The sequence below is a fragment of the Hemitrygon akajei genome, chromosome 14 (genome assembly GCF_048418815.1).
Source record: "Hemitrygon akajei chromosome 14, sHemAka1.3, whole genome shotgun sequence".
Classification (NCBI taxonomy): domain Eukaryota; kingdom Metazoa; phylum Chordata; class Chondrichthyes; order Myliobatiformes; family Dasyatidae; genus Hemitrygon; species Hemitrygon akajei.
This window is the reverse complement of record NC_133137.1, coordinates 5,072,646-5,091,796: the sequence shown is the minus strand read 5'-3', so window position 1 is coordinate 5,091,796 and position 19,151 is coordinate 5,072,646. Positions and strand designations below refer to the sequence as shown.

Sequence of the window (19,151 nt, the reverse complement as noted above, 5' to 3'; positions counted from 1 at the left end):
CCAGAGCAGCCCGCTCTGACCTTGAGCCAGCCCATCCCCGTAGCTGTCAAAGCGAGGTGCGACAATGATATTGTGACTCTGAGGGGCAAGCAAGGGCCAAGTAACACTGCTGTCAGAGGGCAGTGATGTCTCCCCTGCGCTCCAGCAGTGTGGGGCACTGGGTTTACCAGAGCCCCAGGGCTCAGTGAGATGGCAGAGTGAGGAGGGCCACACCAGAGACCCGAGTTCGATCCGGTCTGTGCGTGGAGTTTGCACGTTCTCCCGGCGACCGGCTGGGTCCCTCCAACATCCCAGAGGTGAGTGAGTGGACTCAATAACTGGTGGGCAGCAGGAGAATTGTTCGGGGTGGTGCCCGCGCATGAGAGCAGCCCGCAGGGAAGCGTGACTGGCGGGTGGGATGGCTGTCCTGTGGGAAAGGTGGGAAATCCAGCTGCTGTTTCTGTTGTGACTCCCTGTGTTTCTCTCATCCCTCAGGGCCTGGCCGGTGAGCACGCGGAGAGGATGTGGGTTGTAAAGCTCAGGCAGCTGTGATCATGTTACTGCACACGTAGAATTACTGTCATTAACCCGTCTCCGACCACCCACCCACCAACTGAAGAAAACATCTCACTCCTTCACTAACACTTAAAGTTTACGCTTTTCCTTGTTTCTCCTGAGTTTTTTTTGTAATTTATTTTATTTTATTTTTTTTAGCTTAACGATCGATCAGTTTTAAGCCGTGTCTTCTTTTTGTTGTTGTTGCTTATTTGAAAGTGTTTAGATGCATTCTTTTGAAAATGAGAGTTGTGTGATTTATTAGAACATTTCGGTGAGGACATTTTACTCCATATTTTTGACCATTTTTTTTGCCAGATCTTGTTTTTAAACGAGTAAGAGCTGAAGAGGGTAATGTAAAACACTCCAAAAGAAAATGAAATCTTGTCTAAATACAATTTATTTTGATATTCTTTGTAAATGTCATCTATTAACACTGAATTCCAGTTATCATGGAACAAAAACATCTGCAGGACAAAAATGTATATTTTGGTAAAAAAAACACTATGAATCATAAAAGTATTTTTTTCTGAAATTGGATAAAACGTTTCTGTAAAATATGTAAATAGAACAAGCTGGATTTGTATTTGCCTTCTGCACAAAAGGTTTTTTTTTGAGTACGGTAGTATTTTTGAGAAAAGGTTAGCTTCCAGGTCCTTACACAGCCTGTAACTTAGCAATATTGTAGTTAACACCCAGCAGATTTTGTAGTCGTTGTCGTTAAGGGGCTAATTTACTGTAGAGATGTGTTTTTATTCTCTGACTTCTCATATAAATGAAGGACATTGGTTAAAGATAATGAAAATGACTGGTACCTCAATGGGTCATGAAGCTGCTAAAGATGAAAAAATCCACATATAAACGACATATCTATAAAGGTTGTGTAGGCCAGCCTGGACTCCACTTTCAACCCCGGTTTTGAGAAGGAATGGTTGTTGCTATAGCTACTGCTGTTTTACCTCAACTGGTCGATTCCACAAAGCTTTCAACTCTCCCGGTTTATTTTTTGAAACGGTATCCCATAGTGTTTGGACATGGCTAGTTCTCGTTTTTTCATTTCTTTGGAAACTGCCTGCACTTCCAGCTCAGTAGCAATGGGCCTTGGTAACTGATGGTGCGCCGGTGGTGGAGGGGAAGCTGATGTGGTCTTGTCTCCGGCTGACAGAGGAAAGGAGATTGTTCTGCAAGGACTGGGAGTCAAGCCAAGCTGTGCTCCGCTCGCTTTAAGGGCAAGGGCAAGCCCACTTGTGGGATTTTGTCATTCCGGGCCCTCCCCGTACTCCTGCACCATGTTTCCCAGCGCCAAACCACTGGCGATGATGGAAGGCGTGGCAAGAAGGTAAAGCCTGAGTAATTACCACAGCCCCGCTGGCAGCCAGTTTGAAAGGACATTGGCTGAAAGTTTCCAGGGAGCCCAGGAGCCTGGATCCTTTAGGCCTTGCTGGAAGAGAGATGGTTCCGTGAGCAGGAGCACGTGGAGAGCGATTGCTAGAACCTTTTGTTTTAGAGGAGGAGAAATGATGTTGATCCAACAAGAGGCTTCTCCTTATCTGCAGGGTTTAACGTGTTTAATATATGACATAATCACAGATGGAACTTGTTACCTTGAACTATTGTAAAATACTTTTTTATTAACGTGTTTTAGAGAGAGAATGAAAGGTCCAGGGGCAGATTTTTTAAAAAGGTTAAGGCCAGTTTAGTGCTTACAGTGAAGAGAAAATAACAAAACAGAAACCTGTTTTTTTTAAAAGAAAAATGTGAGCACATTAAATGCTGCAATTTCTCTGTCAGTTTATTCCGGGACATTTCTTGTCCTGAGTCAGTGGAGAGGCTGACGGATCTGTGGAGAGTTGCTAGCTTTGCTCTTGATTTTTAATCGATAAACACTACTGGAAATGCAAACACTTTGTTTGTAACAGCAATAAATGCTATTTGTGAAAATACATCCGGGGAGCACATTTTTTTCTGATTTCTATTTTTCTCTTCTAGACGAAGTGGTGTTTGGTAAATAATGTCTTGCTCCCCGATGCATTCTACTGCCAGGCAGAAGTTTTTGCTTTTTAATCCTTTTTACGTTTGTCTATTTTTTTTGCCAGTAAGTTATTGCAATTTGAGAAATGTCATCTCTGGCTCTGTAATCCTTTTTCAGATTTCATTTAAAATTCCTAATAAATTATTTGAAACTTTCTGTGTGTCTCCCAGTCTCTCTGCTGTTGGCCTCCCTCCCCTAACTTTCGGTCTGGTCAGAATTTCAGAGGAAAGAGTTTTGAACTTGAAACATTAACCCTTTCTGTTTCCACAGATGCTGCCTGGCCTGCTGAGTGTTTTGAACATCCGTTTATATTTCAGATTTCCAGTATTTGCAGTTTTTATTTTGGATTATGAGAACTCCCTCGTGCATGAGTCCTTCCCTTGGTGACACTGACCTTCAATGGTGCAATGACAAGGCTTGTGGCTTTGAGACTCCCACAGCTGTCAGACTCATGCTAACAGCCTGTCACCACGCTGATCGGACCACAGCCCTGATAAGAGCTTAATTCTGACCAGGCACAAGGCTTGGTGGCTTCTGGACTCCTTCCATGGAGACTGACCATGTAACTTTCACTATGGAACTGGATTCTGGCCATGCCAAGTGACCACACGTGGTCCAAACGGGAAGGCGGTGGAGGAGTTAGTGAGGAGCAAGGTACCCCAGGGTGCTGGCTGCCACTCTCCCTCCAGAGTAAGGTGCTGCGTGTGTCCCGGAGGTGACGTTCCCTGTAATGGGCTTTAGTTGTCAGGCAACCCAACAGCCGGCACTGTGCAGCCCCTAATCTTCTCTGGTCTGGCCTACAGCCGACCAACCCAGCACCCTCCAGGCCAACTGACTTGGGTCTTTGCATGTTCATTCCAAGGGACACTGCGGGAGGAACCTTGAAGTCCAAAGTCTTTCATCAGAGATGGAAGTAAAACAGCCATAGAGGCTTCAGAATGAACAGGACAGAGTTACAAACCGCATCATATCCCATCACTGCCCGTCCATTTGCTCATCTGACACTGGCTCCAAGTTCGAGAGCTCTGAAATCCCAGTGTACCTGTGCAACTGTGTACACACACTCTCACACGTGTACATACACGTAACATGTGAATGCACACATTCTACACATGCATCACACACATTGTCACACAGACACACACACACACACACACATTCTCACACAGACACACACACACTCTCTCACACAGACACACACACTCACACAGACACACTCTCACACACACACACACACACTCACACAGACACACACACACATTCTCACACAGACACACACACACACTCTCACACAGACACACACACACATTGTCACACAGACACACACACACACACACATTCTCACACAGACACACACACACTCTCTCACACACACACACTCACACAGACACACTCTCACACACACACACACACACTCTCACACAGACACACACACACATTCTCACACAGACACACACACACTCTCACACAGACACACACACACACACACACACTCTCACACACACACACATTCTCACACACACACACACACACTCTCACACAGACACACACACATTCTCACACAGACACACACATTCTCACACACAGACACATTCTCACACACAGACACATTCTCACACAGACACATTCTCACACACAGACATTCTCACACACACACATTCTCTCACACACACACACACTCTCACACAGACACACACACATTCTCACACAGACACACACACACTCACACTCACACAGACACACACACACTCACACACACTCACACAGACACACACACACACACACAGACACACACACACACACACTCACACACAGACACACACACACACATTCTCACACAGACACACACACACTCACACACACTCACACAGACACACACACACACACAGACACACACACACACACACTCTCACACACAGACACACACACACACACATTCTCACACACACACACACACACACACACACTCACACAGACACACACACACTCACACACACTCACACAGACACACACACACACACACACACAGACACACACACACACACACTCTCTCTCACACAGACACACACACACACATTCTCACACACACACACACACACAGACACTCACACACACACACACACACTCACACAGACACACACACACACACACACACTCTCTCACACACAGACACACACACACACACACACTCACACACAGACACACACACACACACACACACACACATTCTCACACAGACACACACAGGAGGGTGTACAGTCAGCAGAACGACAAGGCAATGTGTGCGCTGTGCGTTTACCGGGCGCTCCCCATCACATTGCCACCCTCCTCTCTTGCGGTGACCCAGGTGGTTCGCAGTAACGTTTCCTTTCCCTGCTTTGTGGTGGACACAGAATTTCCAGGGTTGGAGTTCGGGATACTATGACCTCACTGACATCACTGTCTGAATCCGCTGTGGTCTGTTCAGAGGTGGAAGTCCCTGCCGAGGAGATGGTACCGGACGCCGTGAAGGACCCACTTAATGACCGGACAGTCCTTTGCAATGGTGCAACAGCTGGTTTCCTTTGGGAGGGGTTTTTGCCTCAGGTAAAGGGCAGGTCGCACTTCCCCGGGTTCTCCTTGGACCAGCTCTGCTCCAATGCCTACTTCTGACATGTGCACCTGTACAGTGATCCCTTTGTCAACGTCTTTGCTTGGAAGGACGGGAAGAATGCAGGAGAGCTTTAATGGCCTGACAAGTGTTTTCACACTCGCTTGTCCGCGTCACTCGGTTCCCGGTAAGATTAATCGGAAGTGCGGCCGGAGTGGGAAATCGGGGAATAAACCTACGATAGCACCCTTACCTGACCCAGGGAGGACTGCACTTCCTTCTCGGTGTGAGGCCGAGGACTGTTGGCCAATTGCCCACCTGTCCTAGCTAGAACCTCTCCGCGTCCCAGCTGGTAGCCAGGGTATCGGTTTCCCATTTCGTCCGCTCACATTTCTGTAGACCGAGGGATGAATATTCCCCAGGACCCTGTGCGGATGGTCCAGGACAGGTGCTCTGATCATGCCCGGCTGTGGAAACCACGTCACCTATAGGTGGGTCACACTGCCTTGGCGCACCCATCCATCAGCCGCTGGACATCACGGTGAACTGGAACAGACCCGGGGAGAGGCCATCCAGGGCAATCTGGCAGGAGTCTTCACAAGGATCCAATGTAGAAATGTAGTTCGCCCGTCCGATCCAATGCGGGTCATCGGGTCATTCAACCTACAGAAATCAGTGCGTGCCCTCAGGGTGCCACCCTTCCTTGGGGCTTTAACGATCGGGCTGTTCCACTCACTATCTGAAGGCTCGATGACTCCCATCTCCAGCGTGGTCTGAAGCTCATCGGTCAAGCCCCCCAGGTCTCTGGCGTACAGCACTGTACTGAACCCAGCCAGGCCGGATCTGATGGAATGTTTTAGGGGCTTTGTCAGCCCCAGTCACTGCTGGAACAGCTGTGGAAAGTCGGAGAACACCCTCTACAGCTCCACTGGTTGGCGGCCATCGAGGTGGGAGAGGTCAACCTTCCCAGGCCCCCTCCGCCACCCTTTCCAAGCCTCCATCTGTACAAATATCAGCAGAGGCAGAACATTTCTCACAGCCGGCGCAACTCTCGGCCTTTTGGTTCCTCTCGCACAGACTAGCACCCACGTCAGGCAGAGATTGCAACCCGGCCATCGCCTTGGTTTTAGCACGTCACGACGAAGTAAGAAACAGCACTAAGTACTCCTGGAGTAACAGATGGATGATTTTGGCCATTTCCTCCTGTAACAGGAGGTTCTGTGGAGGTGATCGGGAGTCCCGGATGGTAGTTTGCCTCCCTGGTGCCAGGGTCCGGGACGTTTCTGATCGCGTCCAAGATATCCTGAAGTGGGAGGGTGAGGAGCCAGAGGTCGTGGTACATGTAGGTACCAATGACATAGGTAGGAAAGGGGAAGAGGTCCTGAAACCAGAGTACAGGGAGTTAGGAAGGCAGTTAAGAAGAAGGACCGCAAAGGTAGTAATCTCGGGATTACTGCCTGTGCCACGCGACAGTGAGAGTAGGAATGGAATTAGGTGGAGGATGAATGCGTGGCTGAGGGATTGGAGCAGGGGGCAGGGATTCAAGTTTCTGGATCATTGGGACCTCTTCTGGGGCAGGCGTGACCTGTTCAAGAAGGACGGGTTACACTTGAATCCTGGGGGGACCAATATCCTAGCGGGGAGGTTTGCTAGGGCTACGGGGCAGACTTTAAACTAGTAAGATGGGGGGGCGGAAATCAATTTGAGGAAACTATGGGAGAGGAGGTTAGTTCACCAGTAGAGCAAGTAAGTAGACCGTGTGTGAGGGAGGACAGGCAGGTGATGGAGGAGGGATGCGCTCAGCCCGAAGTTGTAGGGGAGAAGAAAGAAAAGGATAATAAATTTGAATGCATTGCTAGGGATGAAAAGAGAGGAGGAGGTGGAGAGTATCTTAAAAGTATCTATTTTAATGCTAGGAGCATTGTAAGAAAGGTGGATGAGCTTAAAGTGTGGATTGATACCTGGAATTATGATGTTGTAGCTATTAGTGAAACATGGTTGCAGGAAGGGTGTGATTGGCAACTAAATATTCCTGGATTTAGTTGCTTCAGGTGTGATAGAGTAGGAGGGGCCAGAGGAGGAGGTGTTGCATTGCTTGTCCGAGAAAATCTTATGGCGGTGCTTTGGAAGGATAGATTACAGAGCTCCTCTAGGGAGGCTATTTGGGTGGAATTGAGGAATGGGAAAGGTGTAGTAACACTGATAGGAGTGTATTATAGGCCACCTAATGGGGAGCGTGAGTTGGAAGAGCAAATGTGTAAGGAGATAGCAGATATTTGTAGTAAACACAAGGTGGTGATTGTGGGAGATTTTAATTTTCCACACATAGATTGGGAAGCTCATTCTGTAAAAGGGCTGGATGGTTTAGAGTTTGTGAAATGTGTGCAGGATAGCTTTTTGCAACAATACATAGAAGTACCGACTAGAGATGGGGCAGTGTTGGATCTCCTGTTAGGGAATGCGATAGGTCAGCTGACAGATGTATGTGTTGGGGAGCACTTCGGGTCCAGTGATCACAATAGCATTAGCTTCAATATAATTATGGAGAAGGACAGGACTGGACCTAGAGTTGAGATTTTTGATTGGAGAAAGGCTAACTTTGAGGAGATGCGCAGGGATTTAGAGAGAGTGGAATGGGTCAAGTTGTTTTATGGGAAGGATGTAATAGAGAAATGGAGGTCATTTAAGGGTGAAATTATGAGGGTACAGAATCTTTATGTTCCTGTTCGGTTGAAAGGAAAGGTTAAAGGTTTGAAAGCGCCATGGTTTTCAAGGGATATTAGAAACTTGGTTTGAAAAAAGAGGGATGTCTACAATAGATATAGGCAGCATGGAGTAAAGGAATTGCTCGAGGAATATAAAGAATGTAAAAGGAAACTTAAGAAAGAGATTAGAAAAGCTAAAAGAAGTTACGAGTTTGGTTTGGCAAATAAGGTGGAAGTAAATCCGAAAGGCTTCTACAGTTATATTAAAAGCAAGAGGATAGTGAGGGATAAAATTGGTCCCTTAGAGAATCAGGGTGGTCAGCTATGTGTGGAGCCGAGGGAGATGGGAGAGATTTTGAACGATTTCTTCTCTTCGGTATTCACTAAGGAGAAGGATATTGAATGGTGTAAGGTGTGGGAAACAAGTAAGGAAGTTATGGAACCTATGACAATTAAAGAGGTGGAAGTTCTGGCGCTTTTAAGAAATTTAAAAGTGGATAAATCTCCGGGTCCTGACCGGATATTCCCCAGGACCTTGAGGGAAGTTTGTGTAGAGATAGCAGGAGCTCTGACGGAGATCTTTCAGATGTCATTAGAAACAGGGATTGTGCCGGAGGATTGGCGTATTGCTCATGTGGTTCCATTGTTTAAAAAGGGTTCTAGAAGTAAGCCTGGCAATTATAGACCTGTCAGTTTGACATCAGTGGTGGGTAAATTAATGGAAAGTATTCTTAGAGATAGTATTTATAATTATCTGGATAGACAGGATCTGATTAGGAGTAGCCAGCATGGATTTGTGCGTGGAAGGTCATGTTTGACAAACCTTATTGAATTTTTTGAAGTAGTTACGAGGAATGTTGACGAGGGTAAGGCAGTGGATGTAGTCTATATGGACTTCAGCAAGGCCTTTGACAAAGTTCCACATGGAAGGTTAGTTAAGAAGGTTCAGTCGTTAGGTATTAATGCTGGAGTAATAAAATGGATTCAACAGTGGCTAGATGGGAGATGCCAGAGAGTAGTGGTGGATAATTGTTTATCGGGATGGAGGCCGGTGACTAGCGGGGTGCCTCAGGGATCTGTTTTGGGCCCAATGTTGTTTGTAATATACATAAATGATCTGGATGATGGGGTGGTAAATTGGATTAGTAAGTATGCTGATGATACTAAGGTAGGAGGTGTTGTGGATAATGAGGTGGGTTTTCAAAGCTTGCAGGGAGATTTATGCCGGTTAGAAGAATGGGCTGAACGTTGGCAGATGGAGTTTAATGCTGAGAAGTGTGAGGTTCTACATTTTGGCAGGAATAATCCAAATAGAACATACAGGGTAAATGGTAGGGCATTGAGGAATGCAGTGGAACAGAGAGATCTAGGAATAACAGTGCATAGTTCCCTGAAGGTGGAGTCTCATGTAGATAGGGTGGTGAAGAAGGCTTTTGGAACGCTGGCCTTTATAAATCAGAGCATTGAGTACAGAAGTTGGGATGTAATGTTAAAATTGTACAAGGCATTGGTAAGGCCAAATTTGGAATATTGTGTACAGTTCTGGTCACCGAATTATAGGAAAGATATCAATAAATTAGAGAGAGTGCAGAGACGATTTACTAGGATGTTACCTGGGTTTCAGCACTTAAGTTACAGAGAAAGGTTGAACAAGTTAGGTCTCTATTCATTGGAGCGTAGAAGGTTGAGGGGGGATTTGATCGAGGTATTTAAAATGTTGAGAGGGATAGATAGAGTTGACGTGAATAGGCTGTTTCCATTGAGAGTAGGGGAGATTCAAACGAGAGGACATGATTTGAGAGTTAGGGGGCAAAAGTTTAAGGGAAACACGAGGGGGTATTTCTTTACTCAGAGAGTGATAGCTGTGTGGAATGAGCTTCCTGTAGAAGTAGTAGAGGCCAGTTCAGTTGTGTCATTTAAGGTAAAATTGGATAGGTATATGGATAGGAAAGGAGTGGAGGGTTATGGGCTGAGTGCGGGTAGGTGGGACTAGGTGAGATTAAGAGTTCGGCACGGACTAGGAGGGCCGGAATGGCCTGTTTCCGTGCTGTGATTGTTATATGGTTAACAGGCAAATCCCTCCCCAGAGTAACGCCAGCTGGTAGTTTCTCCAGCACCCCCACTTCCATCCAGCTCAGTAGTGAGTTCTGCCGGCAGCTCAGACTTCCCGTCACCGTGGACACGTTGGCCGGGTGCTTGGTGACTGTAGTCAATACCAGAAGCGGGCATATGACATGCAATGAACTACCAAATCTAAAAGAGCTCTAACACGCTTCCTATTAAATTTTGACTATTATAAACACAGGCTCTTAGAAACATAGAAAATAGGTGCAGGAGTAGGCCCTTCGGCCCTTCGAGCCTGCACTGCCATTCAGTATGATCATGGCTGATCATCCAACTCAGAACCCTGTACCTGCTTTCTCTCCATACCCCCAATCCCTTTAGCCACAAGGGCCATATCTAACTTCCTCTTAAATATAGCCAATGAACCGGCCTCAACTGTTTCCTGTGGCAGAGAATTCCATAGATTCACCACTCTCTGTGTGAAGAAGTTTTTCCTCATCTCGGTCCTAAATGGCTTCCACTTTATCCTTAAACTGTGACCCCTCATTCTGGACTTCCCCAACATCGGAAACAATCTTCCTGCATCTAGCCTGTCCAATCCCTTCAGAATTTTATACGTTTCAATAAGATCCCCCCTCAGTCTTCTAAATTCCAGTGAGTATAAGCCTAGTCGATCCAGTCTTTCTTCATTGAAAGTCCTGCCATCCCAGGAATCAATCTGGTGAACCTTCTCTGTACTCCCTCTATGGCAAGAATGTCTTTCCTCAGATTAGGGGACCAAAACTGCACACAATATTCTAGGTGCGGTCTCACCAAGGCCTTGTACAACTGCAGTAGAACCTCCCTGCTCCTGTACTCAAATCCTTTTGCTATGAATGCCAACATACCAGTTGCCTTTTTCACCGCCTGCTGTACCTGCATGCCCACCTTCAATGACTGGTGTACAATGACACCCAGGTCTCATTGCATCTCCCCTTTTCCTAATCGGCCACCGTTCAGATAATAATCTGTTTTCCTGTTCTTGCAACCAAAGTGGATAACCTCACATTTATCCACATTAAATTGCATCTGCCATGAATTTGCCCACTCACCTAACCTATCCAAGTCACCCTGCATCCTCTTAGCATCCTCCTCACAGTTAACACTGCCGCCCAGCTTCGTGTCATCTGCAAACCTGGAGATGCTGCATTTAATTCCCTCGTCTAAATCATTAATATATATTGTAAACAACTGGGGTCCCAGCACTGAGCCTTGCGGTACCCCACTAGTCACTGCCTGCCATTCTGAAAAGGTCCCGTTTACTCCCACTCTTTGTTTCCTGTCTGCCAACCAATCCTCTATCCACATCAATACCATACCCCCAATACCGTGTGCTTTAAGTTTGCACACTAATCTCCTATGTGGGACCTTGTCAAAAGCCTTTTGAAAATCTAAATATACCACATCCACTGGCTCTCCCCTATCCACTCTACTAGTTACATCTTCAAAAAATTCTATAAAATTCGTCACACATGATTTTCCTTTCACAAATCCATGCTGACTTTGTCCGATGATTTCACCTCTTTCCAAATGTGCTGTTATCACATCTTTGATAACCGACTCTAGCATCTCCCCCACCACCGATGTCAGACTAACTCCCTCACAATCTGTTTGATTCCCATTCCCATACTCACAACCATTACACCATTACCGGCATCATCCCACCCCTCCTTTCCTACTACATAGCACGTACCTGGGCTTCTAAGAGGGTACACAGAGGACTTTATGACCCGGCTAATGACAATTAGCCTGACGTCAGTGGTGGGAAAGATGCTGGAGTCAATTATAAAAGAGGAAATTATGACACATTTGGATAGCAGTAGAAGGATCAGTCCGAGTCAGCATGGATTTATGATGGGAAAATCATGCTTGACTAATCTTCTGGAGTTTTTTGAGGATGTAACTATGAAAATGGACAAGGGAGAGCCAGTGGATGTAGTATACCTGGACTTCTAGACAGCTTTTGATAAAGTCCCACATAGGAGATTAGTGGGCAAAATTAGGGCACATGGTATTGGGGGCAGAGTACTGACATGGATTGAAAATTGGCTGGCTGACAGGAAACAAAGAGTAGCGATTAAAGGGTCCCTTTTGGAATGGCAGGCTGTGACTAGTGGGGTACCGCAAGGTTCGGTGCTGGGACCGCAGCTGTTTACAATATACATTAATTATTTAGATGAAGGGATTAAAAGTAACATTAGCAAATTTGCTGATGACACAAAGCTGGGTGGCAGTGTGAAATGTCAGGAGGATGTTATGAGAATGTAGGGTGACTTGGACAGGTTGGGTGAGTGGGCAAATGTATGGCAGATGCAGTTTAATGTGGATAAATGTGAGGTTATCCACTTTGGTGGCAAGAACAGGAAGGCAGATTACTATCTAAATGGAGTCAAGTTAGGAAAAGGGGAAGTACAACGAGATCTAGGTGTTCTTGTACATCAGTCAATGAAAGCAAGCATGCAGGTACAGCAGGCAGTGAAGAAAGCTAATGGCATGCTGGCTTTTATAACAAGAGGAATTGAGTATAGGAGTAAAGAGGTCCTTCTGCAGCTGTACAGGGCCCTGGTGAGACCCCACCTGGAGTATTGTCTGCAGTTTTGGTCTCCAAATTTGAGGAAGGACATTCTTGCTATTGAGGGAGTGCAGCGAAGGTTCACAAGGTTAATTCCCGGAATGGCGGGACTGTCATATGTTGAAAGATTGGAGCGACTGGGCTTGTATACACTGGAATTTAGAAGGATGAGTGAGGATCTGATTGAAACATATAAGATTATTAAGGGATTGGACACACTGGAGGCAGGAAGCATGTTCCTGCTGATGGGTGAGTCCAGAACTAGAGGCCACAGTTTAAGAATAAGGGGTAGGCCATTTAGAACAGAGATGTGGAAAAACTTTTTCACCCAGAGAGTGGTGGATATGTGGAATGCTCTGTCCCAGAAGGCAGTGGAGGCCAAGTCTCTGGATGCATTCAAGAGAGAGTTAGATAGAGCTCTTATAGATAGCGGGGTCAAGGGACATGGGGAGAGAGCAGGAACGGGGTACTGTTTGTGTATGATCAGCCATGATCACAGTGAATAGCGGTGCTGGCTAGAAGGGCTGAATGGCCTACCCCTGCACCTACTGTCTATTGTCTAATGGTAGCAAAAAAAATTCTTAGAAGAAACCGGCAAAGGGTTCTATGCCCTGGCTTACCCCACTCCCCAATACCGTTGAGATACCCTGAGTGTCCCTTGGTGCGTTAGGCTTGGTTGCTTTGGAACGATGCCCTGATGGCGCTCCCCTGTGGGCCTTGAGGTACTGCAGGGCAAGTCGGTCACAGTGAGTCCATGTTCTGGTGTCTGGAGGAAGAAACCGCTGGAGCTGCTTCAGAACAGTCGCCTTACCAATCTCCTCTTTGGCATCCTGCTTTGGTTCAATCCACTGGAGGTTAAAACACTTTAGGCGATGATACGTCTCAGTGGGCGACTCCCCTGGTGGTAGAGTAGTGGAGTAAAGGGTTGACAATAGGTTTCTGCGGAGATAGAAAATTTATTCAGCAGCTTCTCCTTCAGGTCAGGATAGATGTTGGACCTTCTTCATCCATTGCAGTGCAGGCTTCGAGAGCTTTACCCGCTGGCAGGCCCACTCCTCATCTGGCCATTGCCATATCTTGGGCATCCACTCGATCCTGAGGAGATCGTTTGCAATATTGTCACCTTGTTGATGCAATATTGTCATCTTGGAATCCTTCCACAGGCTTTGGAGTTCCTTCCTAGAAGTATCATCTCTCCTCTGCTGGGCAAACAAAAAGTCTCTGAACAGATTTCGGAGGTGCATCCACTTGAAGGCCCTTCTGCTTGTGGCCTGAGTTTGGCCCCGGGCTGAAGTTCTTTCTCTTCTGAGATCTCCTCTGTTTCCCGGGCCTCTGCTTCTTTTTTTTTGCCTCGGGGGGCTTCTTGATCTGGGGCCGCAACCCCACTCCCCGCCGCGTTGAACGCACCCCTTTGCGACTGGCCATCCCACTGCTCCCACCCGTAAAGATCAAAGGAAAACATGCTGGAGTCACTTAACACTTTGGTGCAAGGGAGTTTGTTAGGTGCGTTAGAAATCAAGCTTACAAATATTAGCGAAAATCATGAAAACTGCCAATATTGACAAAAATGTAAACCACAAAACGCAATGAATAGCTCCATACAATTTTCGTCCAGTGTGAACTTCAGGCAGTTCGATATCTCTCTCCTACTGAGCATTTTTAGGCACCACAGCATGCCATCTCTAAATACCCATAAATTTCATTTTAGACTACTCATGAATTAGAATATTGTCCACCCACAATGTAGTTATAATCGTATTACAAAAATAAACAGAAGTTTCTACCTTAAGTACAGTGTACATCCCCATTACTAAAGAAATAGCATGTTCCGCTGCGTAGGGCGGGAAGGACACCATAAAGCCAACCCCAGCGCCTCAGCTCGGGTTAAGACCCATTATGAGAACATACCGGGAGACACTGAAACGCGCACACTCAGCGCAAGTGGGTTTGTGGGTGTGTGTAAATGCAAGTGCAAGGAGTGCGTTTACCAAGCGCTCTCTGTCACAGCTGGTAACTGTTCCTGAATCTGGCGGTGTGAGTCCTGAGGTTCTTGGTGGCAGCAGCGAGATGAGAGCATGGCCTGTGTGGTGAGGGTCTCTGATGATGGAAGCTGCTTTCCCATGACAGCATTTCATGTAGATGCGCTCAGTGGTGGAGAGGGATTTACCCGAGTTCAACTTGGCCATATCCACTACTTTTTGTAGGATTTTTCGGGCAGGTGGGGCTCATCAGCCTAGGAGAAGGAAAACTCTGACTTTTAAACCACTCCTGATGAAGGGTTTCGGCCCGAAACGTCGTCACTACCTCCTCCCATAGACGCTGTCTGGCCTGCTGAGTTCTGCCAGCATTTCGTGTTTTTCTTTTAAACCTCTGCTGCCTTGCGGCCACACCCACCCATGGGAAAGGCTTCGGGAGTAAACCTCGAGGAAGAAATCCGGAGCCGGGGTCCCTAAGGCAGTTTGATGTTGTTTACAACTTCACCCTGGCAACCTCTGCGATGACACTGATGCCGAGCTGTATCGGCGCTTGTCCTTCAGTGACATGGAGAGGGGAGACTCGCTGCATGGTCAACAACCGGTTCTTCAAATCTTCCCACCCACAATCCACCAGAGGTGCAATCCCATGATCCCCTGGGATCGATGGCTGCCTAGTAGTTGTAGGGTTTTCCGTCAAGGGCATTGGTGTTTCTGTACCAGGCGGTGACGCAGCCAGTCAATATACCCTCAAATGCACATCTATAGAAGTTTGTCAAAGTTTTAGACATCATGCCTAATCCTCACAAACTCCTAAGGAAGTAGAAGTGCTATGTGCTTTCTTTATAATTGCCCAGGACAGGTCATCCAAAATGAAAACACCGAGGAATTTAAAGTTTGCTGACCCTCTCCACCTCTGATCCTCCGATGAGGACTGGCTCATGGACCTCTGGTTTCCTCCTCCTGAAGTCAATAATCAGCTCCTTGGTCTTACTGACATTGAGTGAGAGGTTGTTGATATATACTGAGTCATCAGCACCTTTATCTGGCCTAAGACAGCGGTGTCATCAGCAAACTTGACTATGGCATTGGACTGGTGATTAGCCTCACAGTCATAAGTGTAAAGTGGGTAGAGCAGGGGCTAAGCACACAGTCTTGTGGTGCACCAGTGCTGATGGAGTTCATGGAGGAGATGTTGTTGTCAATCTGAACTGACTGAGTTCTGCAAGTGAGAAAATCAAGGATCCAATTGCACAAGGACGTATTGTGGCCAAGGTCTTGAAGCTTATTGATTAGTTTTGAGGGGATGATGGTATTAAATGCCTGGCTGTGATCAATAAAGAGCATCCTGATGTTTGTACCTTTGCTGTCCAGATGTTCCAGGGTTGAGTGAAGAGCCAATGAGATGGCATCTGCTGTGGACCTGTTGCTCCGGTAGGTCAATTGGAATGGATTCAAGTGACTTCTCAGGCAGGAGTTGATATGTTCCATCAGCAACCTCTCAAAACACATCATCACTGTGGATGTAGGTGGTTGATAGTCGCTGAAGCCGATCACCATGCTCTTCTTGGGCAACACACTGAAGCCTGCTTGAAGCAGGTGGATACCTCGCTGCCGAAGTGGGAAGTTAAAGCCCCCAGTGAACACAGCACAGGTCTTCAGTACTTGGCCAGGTACCCTGGCTGGGCCAAATGCTTCTTGTGGGTTCACCCTCCTGAGGGCTGCTTGCACATCTGCTTCAGGGACTGAAATCATAGGATCATCCGGGGCTGTGATGGTTCCTCCATGTTTTGATGGTCAAAGTGAGCAGAGAAGGCACCGAGCTCATCTGGAAGCAAAGCCTTGCTGTCTCCCATTTTGCTTGTTGTAGCTTTGTAGGAGGTGGTTGTATTCAAGCCCCACACAGCAGCCGAGCATCCCTCATTGACTGAAGCTTGGTCTGGAATTGCCACTTCACCCGTGAGATGGCTTTCCGGAAGTCGTCCCTGGGTGTGGCGGTAGGATCCCGTTGGAGTTGCAGAGAATGATGTGTTGGATGCAAAGGCTCATGGGCTGGTAAGTTAGGATGATGTACATAATGGATACCTCCACGCCTTGCTGAGAGAGTGCTGCATGGTCAGAGGTGCAAATGATTACGAATCGGTGTGACCTGGGGGTGTCCGTTACTGGGAGTTATGGTGCCAGGTGGGGAATTTAATTCCTGGCTTTATACCAAAGTGTTAGAACAGTTAGTGGAGAGGTTGTGGAGACAGATGTTGGTCAGGCCTTGGACATTGTTCGGAACCAACAAGTTGAGTATGGTGTGATTAATATCCTGAGCTGTGTATATTTCAAAGCAAGAAGTATCCTAGGAAAGGCAGGTGAGCACAGGGCATGGATCAACACATGGAATTATAACATTGTAGCCGTTAGTGAGACTTGGTTACAGAAGGGGCAGGGCTAGTGGGTCAATATTCCAGGCTTCCGTTGTTTTAGATGTGATAGAGCGGAAGGGATAAAAAAGGGGGGGAGTAGTAGTGTTACTAGTCAGGAAAAATATCGCGGCAGTTGTTAGAAATCAGAAAAAAATGTGCTTCCTGGATGCATTTTCACAAATAGCATTTATTGCTGCTACAAAGTGTTTGCATTTCCAGTAGTGTTTATCGATTAAAAATCAGGAGCAAAACTAGCAACTCTCCACAGATACATGATGAACTAGGCTGAAGTTAGCATGGTTCTTTAAGGGAGAATTTTGTCTGACAAATCTGTTGGAATTCTTTGAAGAAATAACAAGCAGGAGAATCATTTGATGTTGTGTTCTTGGATTTTCAGAAGGCCTTTGACAAGGTGCCACACATGAGGTTGCTTAACGGAAATCATACCAGCATGGATGGAGCAGTGGCTGATGGCAGGAGGCAAAGGGTGAGAATAAAGGAAGCCTTTTTTTGTTTGGCTGCCAGTGACTAGTGGTGTTCCACAGGGGTCAGTGCAGAGACTGCTTCTTTTTATGTTACATGTCAATGAATTGGATAATGGAATTGATAGCTTTGTGGCCAGGTTTGTGGATGATACAAAGCTAGGTGCAGGGGCAGGTAGTTTTGAGGAAGAAGAGAGGCTACAGAAGGACTTCAACAGATTAGGTGAATGGGCAAAAAAGTGGCAGATGGAATACAGTGTCAGGACGTGCATGATCATGCACTTGGGTAGAAGAAATAAAGGCATAAACTATTTTCAAAAGGGAGAGAAAATTCAAAAATCTGAGATGCAAAGAGACTTGGGAGTTTTAGTTTCCCTGAAGGTTGATTTTCAGTGGTGAGACAGGTAAATGTAATGTTTGCATTTATTTCAAGAGGGCTAGAATATAAATACAAGGATGTAATGTTGAGGCTTTATAAGGCACTGGTGAGGTCTCACGGAGTATTGTGAGCAGTTTTGGGCCCTTATCTAAGAAAAGATGTGCTGACATTAGAGAGAGTTCAAAAGGGTTTCATGAAAATGATTCTGGGATTGAACAATTTCTCCTATGAAAATGGTTGATGGTTCTGGACCTGTACTCACTAGAGTTCAGAAGAATGAGGGAGGATCTCAATGGAACATATAGAATGTTGAAAGGCCGTGACAGAGTGGATGTGGAGAGGATGTTTCCTATGTTGGGGGAAATCTAAGACCAGAGTACACAGCCTCAGAATAGAGGGATGTCCATTTCGAATGGAGATGAGGAGGAATTTCTTTAGCCAGAGAGAGGTGAATCTGTGGAATTCGTTGGCACAAACAGCTGTGGATAGTTTCTGGACTAGTCAGGGAATGAGAGTTTACCGGGAGAAGGCAGGTGAATGGTATTCAGAGGAACATGGATCAGCCATGATGAAATGGTGAAGCAGACTTGAAGAGATGAATTGCCTAAATCTACTCTACGTAGAATTCTATGTCTTATCGTCTAAACATGTGTGACAGGACAAATAAATTCTGGCATGATTTCTAGACAAGTATTAAAATAACCTCAAATAACAATGGAGCATTCTAAAGGTTTGGCAGCATCTGTGGAGAGAAGCAATGTCAATATTATGGGTGTCAGAAAGAAAATTAAAACCATCACAGCCTGCTGTATGGGTCTTGGGAAAGTACCAATGGGGAATACCTATGTAGCTTTGACGTGCTTGTGTGGGCATTTCCAAATCAATGTAATGGGCTCTTGCAACAATTTCAATGGCAGATTGGATCCATCTTGTGCCCTTCTTTCTTTCTCCACATTCACCATGAAGTGCCCAGTGAAAGCTCATGTCACAGTGAAAATGCACGACCTTGCAAATTTCCTTTCACAACCTTTTTTCTCTTCTGCTGATTTCAGGGAAATAAGATTCCCAAAGTGCTCCCTACCCCCTCTTGCATGTATTGTGATCCTGTGACCATACTATCTCAAGTAAATATTTATCTCACTACCGCTGAGGCTGTTCTCAGTCCCCTGGAACAACTTGACTTATATCACCATTATACCACCCTGGCTCACAAATGTTCCATCAGATTGTGTTGGCTAACACCTTGAGCTCTCAAGTGCTGATCTGGCTGGTTTTCGTCTGCCTCAGCTTGGCAAGATGGGTTCTTTGCATTTACTTCATAACTACACACGATCCCAGAGTGGCGAGCACTGATATTTGTATTTAAG

General features: G+C 46.3%; 1 protein-coding gene across 1 annotated transcript in view; it reads left to right on the top strand.

Moving 5' to 3' along the window:
* The window catches only part of LOC140738251 (RNA-binding protein Musashi homolog 1-like), a 201,844-nt gene extending 199,122 nt beyond the window's left edge, over positions 1–2,722 (top strand). The window contains 1 exon segment of the mRNA XM_073065404.1: positions 475–2,722. The gene's annotated coding sequence lies outside the window, so the exon portion shown is untranslated.
* Positions 2,723–19,151: the final 16,429 nt, after the last annotated feature.